Consider the following 21,339-nt stretch of genomic DNA (forward strand, 5'->3'; position numbering starts at 1 on the left):
CAGTACCCAGAAAAAAATGGGAGGGCTGCTTCTTTAAATGTGGTCAGTTCAGCCAACTTCAGCTCAGACAGCCATTAAAGAGAAGTTCTTTACCTCTGGCTAATTTTATGTAAATTGTAAAATAGCAGGAAAAGGACCGGGTCAATTATGAATTTGTGGCGGATAGTCAGGCTAGGAAAGGAAAAGGTTACTTACCTGCAAGCAACTGTAGATCACATGCTGAAACTACTCGGGCCACCTAGTGTTGAGCACGGATGTGCAGGACTTATTTTTATATAAGACAACTTTGGGTAGGAATAGTGTCTCCTCTATCACTGGTAACGCACATGGGCATCGGTTCTCAGGCTAAAAACATTTGTCACATGGTGGGTGGGGATGAAAATTGAGAGTAAAGAAACAGAAGATGACCATGCAAAAAAAGAGACATCTGCAACAGTCCGAAGCTTCCAGGGAGGAGGGTGGATACATGCGAATCTAAGCACCACATGCGACTAAACAAAGCTTACCAGGTGACATTTTCAGTTTGTGGAATGCGCAGCTGCACATAAACATGCTGTGCATAGACTGCAAAGCCGTACTCTCCTACATGGTGGCTAACCGAAGAGGTCACTACGTTAACCAACCTACAGCCATGCTGCTTTGAGTACCCAGGGGCTGAAGCGCACCGCCCCACCCTGTGCAACCACAAATGTTATAATCTGTCGCCAGACGCATGAATGTACTTACTTTGTCTCAATATTTGACTCTGCTGTGACTGCAATGTGACATTTATGTTACAATTCATGTTATGTTTAAAATGATAAATAAAAATTCCCACCAAAAAACCCGAGGATGTTCGAGGACTGGAAAGGTGTAGGAAGTACAGCCCGCCCACATATACTTGTTGGTGTGATAGGAGACCCACACAATAGAGCTTGGTGAATGTGTGGAGTGGACCAAGTAGTGGAGCTATAAGGATGTTCACCAACGAAGCCATACCTGTAAGGAAGTGGGTTTCTGTTGCAGCAACCCCCTCCCCCCCACACTTTTTACCTGATAACTGATGCACTTTTCCCTTGATGTGCTTTGGGTCCCTGCCTTTCAAGCCCCTTTAATACTGGGCCATCTTTCCTATACACAGGAAAGAACATTATGTGCGAGGTCACATAGGAATGAATCACTGTACTAGGACTTCTAATGCATTACTAGTCAGGACACTACAGATGCTGAATCGGATCATTATATTAATACAGAATCATCCACGATATGCATCCAGTGCCCCTGAGCTCCCGCGGTCGTTATCAATACTAAACCATAAGAAGCTCAACGGATTACAGCTTTGATAGGAAAGATTGCCATTGTGCACCCTCCGTGAATCGCTAGACACACCCTCGTTAGGGGTAAGTGGACTTATTAAATGAAAAGGAATAGTATATATAGCATCCTTTTTCCTACTACTTCTTAAATACAGTTTGATACATGCCCTAACAATGACCGTATATATTGTTTTCTCCGAACAGAACCCGGCTGGGTTGCCTAGTGAGTACTTGTACGTTTATTTTAATCTCGCACGGTTTTGCACGTACACCATCAGTGATCAGGCGCTCCTAAAAAACAGGTATAATCAACAATGACCCAATATATTCCCAAAAAAACTTAACTTACACTAGAGGCAAATCTAAAACACATTTTTCTTCTTCCCAGAGGTCCCACATCGTAGGTCCTGAAGAGACCCTACAACCATATTAGGGTCGAAACGCCGTTGACTTGTAAAAAGCGTACCTTCTGAGAACGAATAGTTTTCTTACCTGTCGGTGTAGTTTTGCAGCTTGAAGATCTTTCTGGATTCACTATGCTGTGCATTATTCCGCGGTCTTGTGGTTGGGTCCGGATTCGTAGTCTTTTCTTTGTTTTTTTTTTTTTGTAGCCCAGGTGGGCGTCGGCGTCACACCCCTTCGGGTGTATTTCCGGTGACGTCGGCATGCTTCCTGCGGAAGCTCCCACTCTTGGGCGCCATCTTCGGGTTCTTTTTTTCCGTGTTTCTTTCGTTTCCGAAGTAATGGCAATGTTCTATTCAGGTGATATTTTACCGCTTTGTACCTTCAAAGTCTTTTCCACTTTTCTATTTCCACCTCTTCTCTCTCCAGCCTCATCTTTCTGGCGGAGGTGGGTGGGTTCGCTAGTGAATCCAGAAAGATCTTCAAGCTGCAAAACTACACCGACAGGTAAGAAAACTATTTGTTTTGCAGCGTGAATCTTTCTGGATTCACTATGCTGTGCATAGATTTTGTAGCGGTTTCTCATCTCTGTGGCGGTTGGGTGGAAGATGAGCGTTGGGTATTGAATATGTGCTGTAGCACCTTCTGTCCAACTTGAGCTTCCTTGTTCATCTGTATGTCCACACAGTAGTGCTTCGTGAACGTGTGCACCGAAGCCCATGTTGCCCCCAGGCATATGTCTTGTATGGGTGTGTTAGCCAGGAAGGCTATTGTAGCCCCCTTTTTCCTAGTGGAGTGGGCACGTGTCCCCTCTGCTAGCTCTTGTCCTGCACGCTTGTGGCAGAGTTGAATTGTCTGTGCGATCCATCGTGCAATGGTCTTTTTGATTACTGCCTTTCCCATGTAACTGTTGGCGAATGACACAAAGAACGGTTTTGTTTTCCTGTGTCCCTTCGTGCTCTCAATGTAGTGCATGACTGCCCTTATGGCGTCCAGGGTGTGCAGAGCTCGCTCTGCGGCAGTTGTCGGTTTTTGGAAAAAACTCGGTATCTGTATAGACTGGTTCATGTGAAATTTAGATACCACCTTCGGCATGAAGTGTGGGTCAGTCCTCATCACAACTCTATCATTGTGTATTTGTATGTAGGGCTCTTGTAGCGTCAGAGCCTGAAGCTCGCTTACTCTGCGTAAGGACGTTATTGCAACCAGGAAAGCTGTTTTCATAGTTAGCATCTTCAAGGACGCCTTGTGGATTGGTTCAAAGGGCTCCTTCATGAGTTCCGTTAGGACTACGTTTAAGTTCCATGCAGGTGGTGGCACCCGCTTGGGTGGTGCGATCCTTTTCGCTCCTTCTAGGAATCTCTTCACCACCTGTGATGTGAAGAAACTCCTGCAAGTTTCTCCCCTTGTGTAGGCGACTATCGCTGCCAAGTGAACTCTCAAGGAGGATGAGCTAAGGTTCTTCTCTAGCAAGTGCGTCAGGTACTTTAGCACTGTGGAGTCCTTCATTTTATTGTGAAGTCTTTCTTGTCTGCACCATATTGTGAACCTTTTCCATTTCGCAACATAGCACTTCCGAGTGCTAGGTCTTCTTGCCTCCCGAAGTACCCTCAGGGTACTTTCTGGCAATCTTAAATGTGCGAACTCTATGTCCTCAGGAGCCACGCTACTAGGCTCATGTTCTCTGGCCCTGGGTGGAGCACCTCTCCGTTCTGCATGGAGAGTAAGTCTTTCCTCCTGCTGAATCTGTGGGGTGCACACTGTGTCATCTCCATGATCTGCGAATACCATGTCTGCCTCGCCCACTGTGGTGCGACCAGTATCAGTGTCATGTTGCTCGCTCTGCATTTGCTCAGTACTCTGTGCATCAGTGGTATCGGGGGAAAGGCGTAGGCAAATGTCCTTGACCAATCTATCCATAGGGCATTCCCTAGTGATCTTTCCTCGGGCTGCCTGGATGCGAAGTTTTGGCATTTTGCATTCTGGCGTGTGGCAAACAGGTCCACCGATGGAGTTCCCCACCTGTCGAATAGGCGCCTTGTCTCCTGAGCATTGAGCTCCCACTCGTGGGATGCCGATGTCTGCCTGCTGAGCCAGTCTGCTTGTATGTTGTCCTTCCCTGGCAGGTGTATGGCTAGCAGGTCTATCTTGAGAGGGATGGCCCATCTCCATATCTCCTGCGCCAGCGTTGAAAGCGGGGCTGACTGTGTGCCCCCCTGCTTGTTGATGTAGAACATCGCAGTGGTATTGTCGGTTTGTATCAACACCTTGTGTTTGTACAGTCTTGTTTGAAAGGCTTTCAGTGCAAGGAAGATTGTCTTCAATTCTAAATAATTGATGTGCTTTGTCGCATCTGTTGGTGTCCATAGACCCCTCACCTTGAGCTCCTCCATGTGAGCGCCCCATCCCTTCAGGGATGCGTCTGTGGTGATGGTCACTGTTGGCATTGGTGGCTTTAGAGGCTTTCCCCTTGCTATGTTCTCCATGGTCCACCATGTCATCTCCTTCTGCACTGCGTGCGTTACAACCACTAGATCCTCCCAACTGCCTGTAGCTTGTGACCATTGCTCCTGTAGCCATTCTTGAATGGGTCTCATGTGGAGTCGTACATTCGGTACCAGGTGGATGCATGATGCCATCATCCCCATGATCTTGCTCGCAGTCCTCACTGTCTGAGCTTGTCCCTTCCGGTAGAGGCGAGTTTCCTTCACCAGCGCCCTCGCCCTCTTCTCGCTGGGGAACACCTTGCCCTGTAAGGTGTTGATCTGTGCTCCCAGGAAGATCTTCACTTGTTCTGGCTCCATTGATGATTTCTTCCAATGGATGGAGAACCCCAGGCTTATGAGCGTGCTGGTCACTGTATGTGCGTGCACCTTGCATTTCTGGTACGAGTTTGCTTTCACCAGCCAGTCGTCCAGGTAAGGGTATACGTGTATCCCCTGCCTTCTTAGGTGCGCTGCGACTGCTGCGAGGCACTTTGTGAAAACTCTTGGCGCTGATTTTAGACCGAAGGCCAGTGTCGTGAACTGGTAGTGGCTTTCTCCGACGGTGAACCTGAGCATGTGCTTTCTGTTCATTGGAATGTGCAGGTATGCGTCTTTGAGGTCTATTGTGACCATGAAGTCCCCGATCTGCAATTGTGGGAGCACCTCTTGCAGGGAGGTCATTTTGAATTTTTGCGTTCTTATGAATTTGTTCATGGACCGTAAATCGAGAATGGGTCTCATTGTTTCGTCTACTTTTGGTACCAGGAAGTACGTTGAGTATACTCCTGTGTTTCTTTCCTTGAAGGGTACCCGTTCTATGGCCTGCTTCTGCAGGAGTTCTTTTGCTTCTTCCTGAAGGCACTGCAGCTGCTTGCTTGCTAGTGGCTTTCTTTTTGGTTTTCTGCTTGTTGGCCTCCCCTCCAACTCTATGCAGTATCCGAATTGGATAATGTAGAGGATCCATTTGTCTGATGTGATTCCTCTCCACTCCTGGAGGTGGAATCTTAATCTTCCTCCCACTGGTGTCCTGTGGTCGTAGGTGTCTAGTTTGTCTTGACCCATCTGTACGTGCTGCCCCCTGGGGTCTTTTTTGTGGGCGGGCACACGGATTTTTTTGAAGTCACTTGGAGGTGGGCTGCTGCCCCCCTCTTCTATTTTGTCCCCGTCCATTTCTCCCTCGAAAGGACTGGCCTCTTTGTTGGTACTGCCAGGACTGCTTCTGATGACCCTGCCGAGTCTGCGAGTCTGCCTGGTGCGTTTGCTGGAAAGCCTGGTGATGTACCTGGCTGGTTTCCGCCTCTCCCGCCGGGCCTCCGTGACGGGGTGCCCCTCTTGTTCCCTCTGAACTGCAATGCTCCCATGGATCTTGCCGTTTCGTTATCTTTCTTCAGTTGGCTGAGCGTTTCATCAACTGTTGATCCGAAAAGCGTGCTGCCGTTGAACGGTGTGTTCAGGATGCTGTGTTGCACCTCCGGTTTGAAACCGGATATCCTGAGCCAGGCGTGCCTCCTTTCCGTGACGCCCATCATCATGAGCCTGCTGGCGGTGTCTGCCCCCTCCAGGGCCGTCTTAAGGCAAGAGTTTGCCGCGTTTTTTCCCTCTTCAACCAGCTTTTCGGCTTTCTGTCTGGCATCCCTGGGGCAGGTCCTTCACCAACTGCCCCAGTCCCTCCATGATTTGGTACATGTGCCTGTTTATCAGGGCGTTTGAATTAGCCATGCGCCAGTGGGTCGCGGCATTCCGTTCGATCCTTCTGCCCACCAGATCCATCCTTTTGCTCTCCTTATCCGGTGGTGGGCCCGAGGTAGTGGGTACGTTAGCCCTCCTTCTTGCTGTGGCCGTGATAATGGAGTCTGCGGAGACCGTGCCCTGAATGTAGGCCGGGTCCTTAGTGGCATGCTTGTACTTCTTCTCAGTTCTGGGAGTTACTGCCTTGCATGTTGCGGGCTCCCTGAAAGCTTCCTTCCCCTGAGCCAAGACGCTCTCGAGCATTGGAAGGAACTGGCTCCTCGTTTGTGTTGGGAGCAATGTTTCTAGAAGGAAGTCTGCTTTCTGCTTCTCTTCGTCGAGCTTGAAAGCTGCTGCGGCAGCCTGTATCACCGAGTTGTAGGCCCCGATGTTGTCCGGCGGCGAGGGCCTCGAGGGGTAAGTGTCGACCACCTCCTCGGGGCTGTCGGTGTCGACATCTATGTAATCTACCTCCTGTAGGTCAGAGGGTGTCGAGTCTGCGTCTGTCCTGCTTTCTTCCTCCCCATAGTTGTAACTATCGTAGGGATTCTCGTACTCCTCCTGGTCGTCGATCACCTCGACGTCCTGGTCTTGTTCCTCGACGACTTCGGCGATCTCTTCCTCCTCCTCGACTGCCTCCCCCACCGGTGGCTTGGTCTTGTGAGGGATCGTGAAGGCCTTCATCTTTGCATCGAAATCTTTCTTCCGCTGCATGATGTTCTCCATTTCGGCCTCGAGGCGCCTTCTCTTCTTCTCCATCTCTGCCGCGTGTTCCGCGTCGGATGGGTCGGCCGTTCTTTTCGGCGGATGGTTCGTCGCCGTACCTTTCGGCGTCGAAGGTTTCGACGTCGGACCGGATCTTGGGTCTCTGGTCGTCGTCGTCAGTTTCGGGTCTTTCTCCCTCGGCGTCGATCGATCCTTTTCGGGGACGATTTTCGAAGTTTTCTGCTGATCAGCAGCCCTCGGCGCCGGGGACTCCTTCTCGGAGGATCCGCTGGGCCTGGGAGTAGTCGCGGACGCCACCTTTTTTGGCGTCGGCGCTTTCGGGGTCATGCCCTCGATTTTTCTAGACTCAGAGTCTCTCGGGTTCTTGGGGGCCGAAGAGTCTCCTACCTTGTCAGAAGTCTTCGTGTAATCGGTCTCTACGACCGTGTAGCTGTCGTCTTCGGCGGCAGCGTTGTCTTCTTCCTCGGAGGACATCCCCAGCTCGTAGAGGGACGGAGTCGGGGCCTTCCCCTGCAGGGTGGCGTGTGCTACCCTCTGCCTCTCTCTCACACGAAGGGTCTTCGGGGCGAAGGCGGAACAGGCGTTGCAGTCTCCGCTTTCGTGGTCCACCGGTAGGCAAAGGTTGCATACCGGGTGCTGGTCCTTCTGCGCGTACTTGTGGTGGCAGTTACGGCAGAACTTGAACGGCGTGTTGTCCATCATCGAGCGTCCAGGGCCTCTCTGGTCGCGTGTTCGTCGACGGTCGTCGATGATCTCGATGAAAAACACCTTCTCCTCGCCGGCTTTTCGTCGATGAAGTCCCCTGTAGTCTTCAGATGACTTCTCCTCGTCTTTTCTGTATTTTCTTTCTTCTTTCTCCAAAAATGTCTGGAGCCCAAACGGGAACGATCCAGACCCGACCGCGGAAAAAAAGAATCTGAAGATGGCGCCCAAGAGTGGGAGCTTCCGCAGGAAGCATGCCGACGTCACCGGAAATACACCCAAAGGGGTGTGACGCCGACGCCCACCTGGGCTACAAAAAAAAAAAACCAAAGAAAAGACTACGAATCCGGACCCAACCACAAGACCGCGGAATAATGCACAGCATAGTGAATCCAGAAAGATTCACGCTGCAAAAATAGCATTCTATGATTGTATAGATGTTATTTTTTGGGGGGAAAAACAGTGGTTGCTTTTGTAAAACGAACAAAATACTGAAACCTTGCACATATCTTTTCACTTCTGTTATTTGAATGCTTTAGTTCATTTATTCACTTGGGACACTTTACACAACTGTAAAAATGTTTGCTTTATGTATGAAAGTATTTAATACAATTTGAAATGTTTTTCAATACAACTCATTGAAAGCCTATACTGGTGTATTGGAAGTTCTTTCTCTTTGGCATCTCAACTTAATCCTGTTTTAAACCACATAGCTTACGCCTCTTTACCACTATCAAGTATTTTTTCCCCCACAAGAACCAATGTTCTTTATTTAAATACTTAATCACCTGGGTTCCGTTGTGAGTAGGGTTCCCTTGTCCTTCCTTTACGACTTTCAAGTACCCAGGGCCTGTGTTCCTTCCCTAAAAACTGTACTAAAGCCTAAACCCAATTGGCATCTCTGCCCACATGTCAGCCCCTGGTAAATGGTACCCTAGGTACCCAGGGCATTGGGACCAGAAAAGACCCCTAAGGGCTGTAGCACTTATTGTGCCACCCTCAGAAACCTTGTACCCCGACACCCACACACTGCCTTTGCAGGCAGAGTGACCTGGTACAGAACTACACAAAGTCGACATGGCACACATCCCTGTGCGCCATGCCCACAATTACACTGCCATGGCCTACATCAGTCACCCCTCTAGCTGGGTGCCCTATGCCAGTGGTGTGGGCACAGGTGCATGAGCCCTGAGCCCCTACAGTACCCAGGGCCAGTCCTGGGCACTGTAAGTGCAGTGATGCCATTAAGAGTATATGGTGCTGGGAGGTTGTCATTACGAACTCCACAGCACTATAATGGCTACACTGAAGACTGACAAGTTTGATATCAAACTTCTCAGCACATTAAATCCACACTGATGCCAGTGTGGGATTTAATGTAAAATGCACTACAGAGGGCATCTTAGAGATGCCCCCTGAACCTAACCTGCAATCCACGTCTTGTCTGAGAGGCTGCCTAGGCTGCCACACAGCAGACATGTTGCTGGACCCCTTGGTAGAGAGCTATCCACTGTCCTGGGCCTGCAATAATGCACGTCCTGGGCAAGGTGCTAGGCCTCCTCCCCCAGGATGGGCAGGGGGAAGCTTCAAAGGCCTGCTGCCTTTTATGAGCTTCTCCAGGCCACTTGCTGTACTCAGCAACTGGCCCCACCAGTTCTGACCCCCACTCTGGCGGGAAGACTGTTGGGAAACCCGAAGGAAGGAAAGGGGGTGTGCCAGCCTCTGCAAACCCCACCCCTCAGGTGGGGGAGGCGAGGTGAAACAACTCCGGGCTCCGGCCATCTTGAGGTTGAGGAGCCCTGCCCAATCAGAGATTGGGCAATGGTAGCAGAGTGAAGTAGAGATGTAGGGGGTCATAGGGGCACCGGTGAGTCAGCTCATCGAGGCCCAGGGGCTTTGTGTGCATGGGCGCCAGATGTCAGACGTCAGATTCTTCTTATCGGAGCCAGTCGAGTCAGTGGGAGCCTCTGGATTCAGGCTGCAGGCGTAATCGTGGAGTCCAGGAGGGATCAGCCAACGCTGGACTTTGTCAGGCTCACTGGGGAACCTGTTCTGGGTCGTGGCACGGAGGCAGAGTGGTGAAGACTCATTGTTCCGGAGGGAGCCAGAGTCCTTGGTAGAGATTTCTTGAAGTTCGGTCCGCTGTCGTTGGGAGTTCGGGTCGTTGTCAAAGTGCAGGAAGTCTTCCATGGGTTCTGGAAGTCGCAGGCTGCAGGCCATGCGTCTTTTCTGTAGGCTCTTTAAAGTTGGAGACCAGCTGGGCCCAAATCGGTCCTCTTCAGGCTTTGCTGCATGGCGTCTTCGTTTTTCTTCGGTCAGCAGGAACTAGTTTGCAGATCTAGGGGAGCTACCTAAATACTACATTTAGGAGTGTTTTAGAGGAGTAGCCGTTAGGGCCAATGGGCACCTTAACTGGGAGGACTACACCTTCAATTATGCGCCGTGGGAGGGTGGGGGGGATGAGACAGACCTAGCCCTGATTAGAGGAGTCTCCCCCATCTTTGGTATGGCGGGGACTGAAAAATGTGCTTTGTGACAAAATGCCCTCTTTCTGCATGGTTGCCCCCCCTTTTTGCTGAATTGCTGATGTACTTTGAGTGTTCCCAGGGCTCCTGTTAATCAGGTACCCAGGGCCTATGTTCCTTCCCTAAAAAATTGCATTGAAATCTAAACCCAATTGGTATCTTTGGTCACAGGTCAGCCCCTTGCAAATGGTACCCAGGGCATAGTGACCAGAGAAGGCCTCTTAGAGCTGCTCAATACAACAGGGCAACCCACTATTCCCCTAGGAACTGGGTATATTCAATAAAGAAACAGAAATCCTTGAGGAATCATTGAACTTTGGGTAATAATTTTGCAATTCGTCACAGCAGTGAGCGTAATTCCACACAAACTCAAGGAATTTTTTTATCAAAACATTTGTTTTTTTATCTTTGAAAACATTCTTTGAAAAAAATGCAATTATCCTTTTGTCTTATTTACAAAAGCAGTACAAAAGGGGGTGGCGATGGACGGAGCATCTGAACCAATCAAACACTCACACCCAGTCAAAAGATCCGGGCTGGACTGTTCCCATGAGGCACAGGGTCAGACTGATTTGCATATAGCCATGCCTTATTTACAATAGAGCATAGGATATTTCTCCATGAATCACATCTTATAAAGCAACAGAAAAGTCTACTGCATCATCATTTTCAACCTATACAGTAGCATTAGACACCTCTTGCACATAACTATATAAACTTAATTCTTTGGTATACATGCAGTTCACAAAACAATCACCGATGACTGTATACGCAAAAGAAGTGTCAGTACGTCGACGTTTCGGTCTCTCAAACTGTCAATCCACGAGACCATCCTCAGGACATATGTTGCATCATGAATCGAACATAAAACAATGTTTATATATTCAGCATACATGCATACATGTTGATAAACATTTATAAAACTATTTATAAAAAATCCTTGAGTACTAAATATATGTATCGTCTGCTCTCACCAAAAGAAACAAATGTGCTCATTAGTGTCCACTACACCTAAAGATAGTGAGAACCACTAATTTCGTCACCAACCTATTCATATATATACCACCAGTGCACCACACTGCTCAACAAAGGTGGCCCGCCCAAACAGACGCAAACAAACCAAAACAAAATACTCACAAACGCCAGGTAATTAAGACCTCATACGTAGGGCTGCATCACTTATTGCGCCACCCTTAAGAGGTCCTGTGCCCTCACACACACACACTGCCTTTGCAGGCTGCGTGTTGGTGCAGAACAAAGTGAAGAGTCGACATGGCACATATCCCTGTTTGCCCTGCCTACAACCCACTGCCGTGGGAGAGATCAGTCACCCCTCTAGCTTGGTGCCCTATGCCAGTGGTGAGGGTATAAGTGCATGAGCCCTGTATCCCTACAATGCCTAAGCTAATTCTTAGACATTGTAAGTGCAGTTCTGTTGGTCATTACAAACTCCACAGCACCATAGTGGCTACATGGAGAACTGAGAAGTGTGGCATCAAACTTCTCAGCACATTAAACCCACACTGATGTCCGTGTGGGATTTAATGAAACATGCACGCAGAGGGCATCTTCGAGGTGCCCCATGAAAACTAACCTACCACTAGTGTCCTGGCTTATTGGCTGCTTTCAGCTGCCACCACCAGACACGTTTCTGGACCGAACCCTGGGTCGAGAGACTGCTGCTCTTGGAGGCCTGAAACAATGCACATCCTGGGACGAGGTGCCAAGCCTCCTCTCCCAGGATGGGCAGGGATCACAAAGGGGAAGCTTCAAATGCTTGGCGCCTTTGTGAGCTTTCCTAGGCCTGTTGCTTTCAGCAACTGGTCGCCACTGGTTCTGACCTCCACTTTGGGTGGGAGAACCGGCGGGAAAAGTAAGTGAGAAAGAGAGGTATGTCCACCTCTGTCAACTCCATCCCTCAGGTGGGGGAGTGGAGGTGAAGCACAACTCAGTCTCCGCCATCTTGCAGATGGGTGGACACAGCCAACCAGGGAAAGGCATATGCCCCGCTCCCACAGGAGAATGGCATAATACGGGGTGTACCCACCCCAGTTAAGCAGCCACGCTAGAGTCAGGACATTGAATTGAGGTAACATTTATCCTCATCTCTCTCCCACTAAGGATATTTTTAATGGGCAGAATTAAAGTTTAAAGCTCATGAAAATGATTTTTTTGGGGGGCGTGGGTTCGCCACGGAGCGTTATTATTTATTTATTTATTTTATTTTGAAAGTTTTATATAGCGCGAACAAGATCTTCGCAGATATCAGAGCGCTTTACAGAGGAGGGGAGCATATATACACAGATACATCATAGTGTTAAAAGTACAGTGAAGTGATATCATAAACAATCAAGTAAGTCTATTTCAAAGTCAAACAAAAATGCAAAGGGTTCGAACAAGTAGTACAGATCAGTATCGAGTCTTTGAAGTTGATCCCCAGTAGTGGTTCAAGTGTATTTAGCCATGAGGATCGCTTTTACTTCTTTCTTGAAAAGTATGGTAGAGGGGATGAGCCTGGTTTCAGGGGGGAGTGAGTTCCAAATCCTGGGAGCCATTCCTGAGAAAGAGCGTTTGTACGTTTTTTCCTTGCGGAATCTTTTAGGCTTTAGCAAAAGATTGTTTGTGCCTCTAGTGTTTCTGGAGTCTCCAGAAATCGTCAGCTTCTGAGCGAGGTATCTAGGTGAACTCAGGTGGACAGCCTTGTGCGTCAAACAAGCGATTTTCAGGTGTATTCTGGCTTCAAAAGGCAGCCAGTTCAGGGATTTAAAGTCAGGGGAAATGTGTGAGTGTTTTTTTGATCCAGTGATAAGTCTCGCTGCGGCGTTTAAAGAGGCTCTTATGGGTGCCGTAGTAGCTAGGGGGAGACCGCAGAGGGCGGTGCTACCGTATTCTATTCGAGGTATGACTAGTGATTGTACCGCAGTTTGGAAGTCTTTGGCTGGAAGGAAGGGTTTAAGTTTCCTAAGGGTGTTGATTTGGTAGTTCGCTCCCTTAGTTGCCTTGCTGATATGCTGCTGCATGCTGAGATTGGTGTCAAGTGTTATGCCCAAAGATTTTGCTGAGTCCACGATGGTGGGTTGAACATTGAGTGCCGTTAGGTGTTTAAGCCACATTTGTGCGGTAGTGATTTTCGCGGGAGGTGAGATCAGAAGGAACTCTGTTTTAAGGGCATTGAGTTTGAGATGATTAGCGGCCAGCCAGGATTGGGTGCTTCTGATCGTTGAGTTCAAGAGCGTGATGTCTTTGGGTGATTGTAGTTTGAGATAAAGTTGGGTGTCATCAGCATACATGTGGAAGTGTACATTGGATTCTTGTAGCAAGGTGGTGAGAGGTTCCATAACTAGGTTGAACAAAGTTGGGGATAGGGAGGATCCTTGTGGTACGCCTAGCGATACAGGTCTTGGCGCGGACATCAAGTTGTTGCTCTTGAATTTCTGCGACCTGTTATGCAGAAAGGACGTGAACCACTTGAGCACAGTTCCAGATAGGCCCATGCTTGTGTTTAATAGTTCAAGTAAATTCTCATGTTTGACGGTGTCAAATGCGGAGGAGAGATCAAGGAGGATGAGGAGGCAGGTATCGTTATGATCTAGGATTTGAAGGGCGTCGTCAATTATGTGAGTCATAGCAGTTTCAGTACTGTGATTTGCTCGGAAGCCTGATTGATGAGAGTTGAGGAGATCAAACTGAGTAATGTGTTTAGTCAATTGTATTTGTGCGCATTTTTCCAGCAGTTTGGCAAGAGTCGGAATGTTGGTAATGGGACGGTAGTTGTTTAGGTCAGAGGGGTCGGCTGTAGGTTTCTTTATCAAAGGTGTGACTTGTCCAACTTTGAGGGAGTCGGGAATGGTCCCTTGTTGAAGTGAGCTGTTAATGATTTTAGTCCAGAGTGGAAGGAGCGACGGGGTAAGGACTTTGACAGCGTTAGCAGGAAGGGGGTCCGTGAGGTGATTGGATGGTTTCAGAGTGCTGAGCAGTCTGCGAATTTCTTCTTCCGTGTAGGTGACAAAGGTTGACCAAGTGGCATTGTTTTTTGGTTTAGTGGGTGCTATGCAGTGGGGTTTGGGATAGAGGCTTGCGTCCATGAGGAGATCATTCTTTATGTTGTCAGTTTTTTGGTTAAAGAAAGAGGCGAAGTCTTCGCAGGAGGGAGCTTCGCACATAGTGTTGAGAGGTTGGGGTTGTTCTTTGGATTGTGTTCGGATAAGCTCAAACAGCTTTCTCGGACGATTTTTGGCTTGGTCGAGCTGACGGCTGAAGAAGTCTGATTTTGAGCGTTTTATTTTTCTGAAGTAGGCATTTCTCTTTTTCTTCAGGGTTTTTAGGTTCAGTGCAGAGGGAGCTGATCTCCAGGTGCGCTCTGCCATTCGCATGGCGCGTCTATCGTCATTGAGACTCCCGTCGTACCAGGGATTGGAAATTTTTGCGGAGGCTTTTTTTAGCTGCAAGGGTGCGACTTCATTAATTATTGAGGTCATAGTGTTAAGATAGTGATCAGTCAAGGATTGGACGTCCTTAACGCCAGTAGGAGGAAGCAGTAAGTTGCAGCTGTTGGGGGGCAGAGAGTTTGAGTTTAGTTTTTTCATGTCTCTTTTCCAGACTTTGGGCCTGACTGATTGAACAGGGTTAAATTTAACTTTTTCATTGATGAAGAATGTGATATGATGGTCTGACCAGTCACAGGGTTGGATAGATTCGAGTTGGATAGAGGCCTCTTTGGAGATGATAAGGTCGAGGATAGAGCCCTTCTCGTGTGTCGGACTGTTGCAAATTTGAGTGAGGTCAAGGGCGTTAAGGAAATTCTTCAGACCTTTTACCACCGCATCATTATGATCGTTCCAGTGGAGGTTGAAGTCACCAAGGTATATTTGTGTGAGTTGTCGCCCGGAGTTGGTTGAGATCATATCCATGATTTGTTGGGAGAAGGTAAGGTTGTCGCCGGGTGGATGGTAAACGCCGTGAAGAGTGCAGATCGGTTTGCCCTCACTGATAATAATCGAGGCAGATGTATTCACAGGAGGTTGGGGAGGGTAGGGAAGGGGAGTTTACTTTCAAGACAGAGAGGTTGCTCCTGTATATACATGCGATTCCGCCACCTTTTTTATTGCCAGACCTGTCAAGTCTGGTGATGTGGTAGTTGGGGGGAACCATAATGTCCATAAAAGGTATAGAAGATTCTGTTAGCCACGTTTCAGTCATGATGATTAAGTCAAGATCCAATTTTAGGATGAGATCGGCGACAGCGGAGGAGTGTCTAGCGGCTGATCTGCAGTTGAGGAGAGTGCATTTGAGACGGGGTGTGTCGAGGGTGGAAGGGGGTTCTAGAGCGAGGGGGACTTTACTCAGGTTACTATGGATAGCGATTCTCTTGTTCAGTGTGGGGGGTCTAAGGGGATTGGAGTGAATCGTAGGAATGGCAGTGAGAGTGTCGGGTGTGTTGCTACGGGGAGCTGAGTCGTAGGAGCGGAGGAGGGTGATTGTGTCGAGGTCCGAGAGAGGGTTGCAGGAGCGATTTTCGCGGTTGTGAACAGGGATTGAGGTCCAGTGTGGTGGAAGTCGAGTGCAAGAGTTCGCCGCCCGGGTGGAGGACCAGTTGGGAGGGGAGGTGATGGTGGAGGCGCGTGAGGGGTGTCTGGGGTGTGTGCTGAGTAATTGTTTGATGATGTGAATGTCTTGTTTGATCTGGTGGAGGGTGTTGGGTGAGGGGTGACTGGAGTGTGATAGACAGAGTAGTTGTTGTTTGATGATGTGCATGTCTTCTTTGAGCTGGAGGAGGGAGGCCGTAATGTAGTCCAGTGTGGGAAATGTGTTGGAGGTGGGGATGGGAGGGTCGGGCGTGGATGACATAGGGGAGAGGTTGGTGGTGTGGATGAGGGTATTGGTGGTAGGCGGTGAGTGCAGGGTGGAGGATGGGCGTTTATTAGTGGTGAAGGGGGTGGATGTTGGGTAGTGGGGGGTGAGACTGGGGGGAAGTGGGATTGTAGATGGTTCTTTTTTGAGGGGGTGTAGTTGAGTTGATGGAGGTGGTGTGTTCTGTGTGATTAGTTAATGGGTGGAAGTGGGGGCTGAGGATGGAGGGGGATAAAGGGTGGGGTTTGCCTTTGTGTGTGTCGGTCTGATGCTGATCTAGGTTAGGCGGGTTTTGGGTGGGAGCTGTGGTATCAGGGGTGAGAGGAACGGGGATGAGGGCTGGTGTGTAGGGGGAAGGGGTGAGGTGGTTGGTGTATGAAGGAGAGAGATCTATGTCTGTGCTTGAGGGGAGTGGGGTAGCTACAGTAGGTGGGTGAATGACTAGGGTGTTATGGCTGCGAGTTAGAGCAGCTCCTGAAACAGTTTCCTTCCTGCTACCCGCAACATTAATCCGAATCCCGAGGGACGGGGAGCCGTCTGAAACCATGAGGGTGCTGCTGCTCTGAAAATCTCCACTGTCGGTCACTAATTCACGGAGATCTAGCCGTTATGATCTGTGGCCTTCTCTGACTCTGGAGCCGGGAACTGCCGTGATGATGATGATGATGATGATGATGATAATCCACATTTGTAAAGCACGAACAATCACCCGTAAGGGTCTCTCGGCGCTGGGGGCAGTCTGGAAGATTAAGCGAGCTATTGCCCAGAGTCACATGGTGCTGGGCTAATCTGCCGATGGTGCCGGGGCTCGAACCCTGATCCCCAGATTCCGCCGTCCGTCACCCTGGCCGCGGCACCACACCTCTCCCTCTTTTGCACGGTCACGCTATGGAATAGACTTGCGCCCGACGCGAGACCGAGGTCTGAGTCCTCGGCTGGAGATGGAGGGGAAGCCACGGAGCGGCGGCTCCAACAGAAGCTGGGACGATCTAAGCGTGGCTGCCCTTGAAGCCTGGAGGGTAAGCGGGACCTCGCCGGGGGCGGACTTTTTACTCTGCTGAGTCCTGTCTGTGGAGAGCGCCCCCATGGCTCCGTGAGAGCCTTTCTGGCCCGGGGGGGGTCAGGGCCACAACTGACCACCATGGTCACTGGGAGCAGAACGCCGGCCAGCTTGGAATCATTGAGCAGGGGGTGCCTGGAGGCCCCCGGAAGGGCCATGTCTCCCCGGTTGGCCGATGATTGAAGTGGGAGTGCCAGAACAGCAAAACTGGCACGGACCCACGAACAGGTGGGAGCGGCTGCTGAGATCTGTGTTGCCCTGACAGTACATGGGTACCCCGGGTCCGGCTTGCCCTGGTGGGCTGACTGGACCCCAAGGCGGACATTCCATTCCTTATGAGGGCTACACTTCGCCCTATTAAGCAATAGTGAAGGGGCAATGCCCGTATAAACGCCTGGATACCGCTCCCTGCAGAATGGGACCCTCTTGAAGACCCCGAGGGCGAAGTAGGGAGCTCCCTGTGGCTGGGGGGCGCCACCAGGAGCAAAAAGACCCGAAAATGGAGAACTCGGACCCCCAGGGGCAGAGATATGGCCCCTGGAAGGTACGCAACCTTTGAACTTTCATGAGACCAGTGACGACGCGCGTGGGGCTCCGCCGCCGGTCTGTAATGGGCCCCCAGGGTGGGTCCGGTCCCGGAGGCTGCCCCTAAAGAAGTAAAGCCAGGGTATGCCCCCAGCACAAAGAAAAGTCCCATCCTAGGGGTCCTGGGAAATTGAAAGAATAACCTCTCAAGGGCCCAGACAGCAATTCAACACCTTCTGGGCTGGAACTTTTGTTCTTCAGCTGAGGGCGTTTTCATAATTACCTTAAGGAGTGAAGGGCTGAGGGGTGGGTGTCTTAAAGAAGGCATCCCCTACCGATGAAGAGGTAATTGCACCAAAAATGCTTTTACTAAGGTTATTTCTTATAGTGGGACTGAAGGTCACATGTGTAATGTGAAGTACTGGTGCCAGGTGATGTCATAAGCAAAGGGGGGTTATGTTATCAGACATTCCTGCTAGGGTGTCTGGCTGTATATGCATAATTCTGTGATCTGTCTTGCCTTTAGGGGCTGTAATTGCACTGCATTTTTAATGATATCCAAATGTTATGAGTACGATCATTCTAAAGTGGAGCTTAAACATGTATTCTTGCTGCTGCTGTTAGGTGAGGAAAACCCCAGACTGTTAGCCCTTAAGGTGTAGAGGTGCATACTTGGTCAGTAGGAGATGCCCAGTCAGGGTTATGCGTCACCAAGACAAGTATACTCAATTTTAATTTTGGCTGACGTAATGATGTGCATACCTGGGAGTGGTGGTACTAGACCCCGCCCCCCCCCCACGGGAGGGGTGGAGATGTTACGCAATGTTACAATTTAATTCCATCAGCTTATGAATATTTGTAAATTGGTGCATAGTATTGAGTGGTGTGTGTGTTTAATAAATGTACTCTTACTTTTATAAATCAAAGTACAGACTGGACAATCAATTATTGAGTGTTATTTTTGCGTACCTGCAAATGGCGATTACTAACCCACACCACCTCCCTTGAGTAAGCCTCAGACTGCTCTGCAACGCTACCCTGAGAGTCAGGCGCTACAATTGGGTGTTTGGTTCCCAGTGAAGGACAAATGTGTCATGTTATTTGTGCAGGCCTCACAGATGCTGCCTCGGTTTCCAACACCAACTAAACAAGTTGGACAGATATACTCTATCGAAGTCAGCGCTTTCAGAGCATCACTCTAAGGACAAAATGGCAGCCGGACCAGAGGAAGAACTCCCTTAACTTACCCTAAAGGATGTCATGGAAGGAATCTCGGGAGTCAGATTGTCTATGGAGCAGAGAATGGACGCAATTACATCAGAGGTAATGCTCATCAGGGCAGACCTGACCAAAATCAGGGAGAAAGTTAAACAGATGGAGATTACGACCTCCAGTCATGTTGATGACACTTCACAATTGCAGCAAGACATTAAAGAACGGCAGACCTTCAGAAAGTTTGGAAGACCAGCTCCACGACTACAAGACGAAATAACGTACGAATTATTGGGGTGCCGGCAAAGGCGGTAGGGCAAGCGACAGACTTATTAGTCGAGGGCCTGATACTTAAACACCTAAAACCCAAAGGAGTGTCAAAATTCTTCGTGGGCTAAAGGGCACAGAGTCCCTGGGGGTAACCGAAACCTGGTGCACCTCCACGTCCTACCCTGGCAAAGTTGTGGAGTTTCCGGGACCGAGATGCCATATTTCAAAATGCCCGGGTGGCCCCGCATCTACGCTACGAAAATGCAGAAATCTCATTATTCCTGGACTTTACCCTGACCGTGCAGAGACAACGTTAGTTTCTCGCAGTGAAGAAAAGACTAAGAGACCAAGGGATCAAATACGCAATGCTGATTCCGGCCGTCTCCGGATGGAGGTAGATGGTAAAGCCTGGTTTTTCAATCATCCTGAAGTGGCTGCGAACTTACTGGAGGGTTGGAGAGAAGCAAGAGAACACAACACTCGCTGAATGTCAACCCTATCCAGATCAAAGGCTGAAACTGTGCAGAAAGTATGGTGTCCTAGACTTATCTTGAATCTTTCAGTATGTAAATGCCTCCACGTTGAGCTGCGATGTTCTGTCAGCAGTTTTATTTGCCCTACTGTACCTTATTGCTGTTGGCCAGCCCCAGATCCAGGGAGCCTAATTAGCTCATCAGAAAGTGGTGGGGGGCTGGGATGGCGGAGCGTTTCACCCCCACACAAGTCCTATTAGTTTGTTTGGGCGACAGGTACTCTGCATAGTTTGTCAGAAGGGCAGTTTCAAGAACAGAGTGCAGCGGAGCAGGTGCGGGGGGTTGGGATAGGGTGGTTACTACAAGCACAGGGTACATCGACATAGTCTATCCGCAGACAACAAGAGGAATGCACAGATCATACAAGTGTTGATGAGCGCACACTGGGACAAAGGTTTTAAACTCCTGAGTTGGAATGTCAACAGGCTTGGGGACAAATTAAAATGTTGCATAGTACAACACTTTAAAAGACACTCACCGGATGTAGTACTCCTTCAGGAGTCCCACCTGGTAGCAAATTCCTGTAAAGCCCAGAATAGATGGGGCGATAGGCTGGTGGCGCACTCCGGCTTCACCAAGGGCTCCAAAGAGGTGGGTATCATGTTCAAACACTCCTTCCCGCTTTCCATACAGCACACCTGGATTGATGAGATGGGTAGATATACTGCGGTCTCGGGACAGTGGGAGGGGCAGATGCTCACGTTGATGGCGGTGTATGTCCTGCCGGTTTTTCTGGGCTGCACCTTCAACGACTTCGGTACGGTCATGGTTTCGCTCCCGGAGAGCCACCTAGTTGTGGGAAGAGACTTTAATTCAGTAGCGTCAGGATCTCTCGATCGCCATCCCCCAGACAATGGCTCCTCATGTAGATGGCTCCCAGACTTCCTGGTAGCCTTGGGTCTTGCGGATGTGTGGAGGGCGTACCACCCGGAAAGTATTCAGCACACCCTCCACTCAGGGGCACTCAGCCTTTCCTGGATAGATTACCTCCTGGTTCCAGCATCTCAGATAGCAAACATCCGTGAAATTAGACACATGGCACGAGGGATATCCGACCACTCTCCAGTGTGGGCTCAACTGGTCCTGGGTGAGAAGAGGGTGGGAAGCAATGCACCCATCAACCCGTGGTACCTTCGAAACCCCGTGGTCAAAGCACTCCTATAAGCCCTTGATAATTATTTCCTGGAAAAAGAAAGGTCGGTAAGGTCATCCCAAACTATATGGGAAGCATTCAAAACAGTACTGAGGGGTAGGCACTCTTGCTAACAGCTGGACCACGCAACAAGCAATTAAAGGACCTGGTCCACTTGGAGAATGAGGTTCTACGTCTGGAGGAGGAGACGGGGGAGGAGGTCACGCAGGAGAGACTTCACGCCCTGAAGCTTAAAAGGGACGAATATAAAGCCATTGCTACGGACATGGCCAAAACACTAGAGAGGGATAGTCTCGGCAGAGTGTATAACTTGGGGGATAATGCTGGGAAATTGATTGCCTGGCTTAACAGAAAAGAAATGGCGAGCAGACTAGAGCCAGAACGTATAGAAGACTCGGGTGGGAAAATAACATATCCACAGGCAAACTCGAACGAATTTGCTGAGCACTATAAGCTCAGATGTACCATAGGAAGACTTTTGGGTTCTACTTCGATATTCAGCTGCCCACTGTCATACGAGGAAAAGCGCACGCAAGATAGTGATTTCACGAACAACGAAATATCGCAGGCTCGGGCCCCAATGGTCTACCCATTGAGTTATACAAGCTACACCTGGATAAAATAGCCCCATAACTCCAGGCCATGTTCGAGGAGAGCCGGGAGTGGGTTTACTTCCACAAGACTAGAGGGTTGCAACACTGGTCACCATATACAAAGAGGGAAAGCTAAAGGGTAAATGCTCATCTTACAGGCCAATCTCCTTACTAAAGGTGGAACCAAAAATACTAGCTAAATTACTGGCTAGCCGCCAGACCCAAGTTATAAACAATCGGACTTCATGCCCCCATCGCAATACCGCATTAAACTTCCGA

General features: G+C 49.4%; 1 protein-coding gene across 3 annotated transcripts in view; it reads right to left on the bottom strand.

Moving 5' to 3' along the window:
• The window catches only part of FNBP4 (formin binding protein 4), a 235,524-nt gene that overhangs the window by 60,642 nt on the left and 153,543 nt on the right, over positions 1-21,339 (bottom strand). The gene's annotated exons all lie outside the window — the stretch shown is intronic.

The sequence above is a fragment of the Lissotriton helveticus genome, chromosome 3_2, assembly GCF_964261635.1.
Source record: "Lissotriton helveticus chromosome 3_2, aLisHel1.1, whole genome shotgun sequence".
Classification (NCBI taxonomy): domain Eukaryota; kingdom Metazoa; phylum Chordata; class Amphibia; order Caudata; family Salamandridae; genus Lissotriton; species Lissotriton helveticus.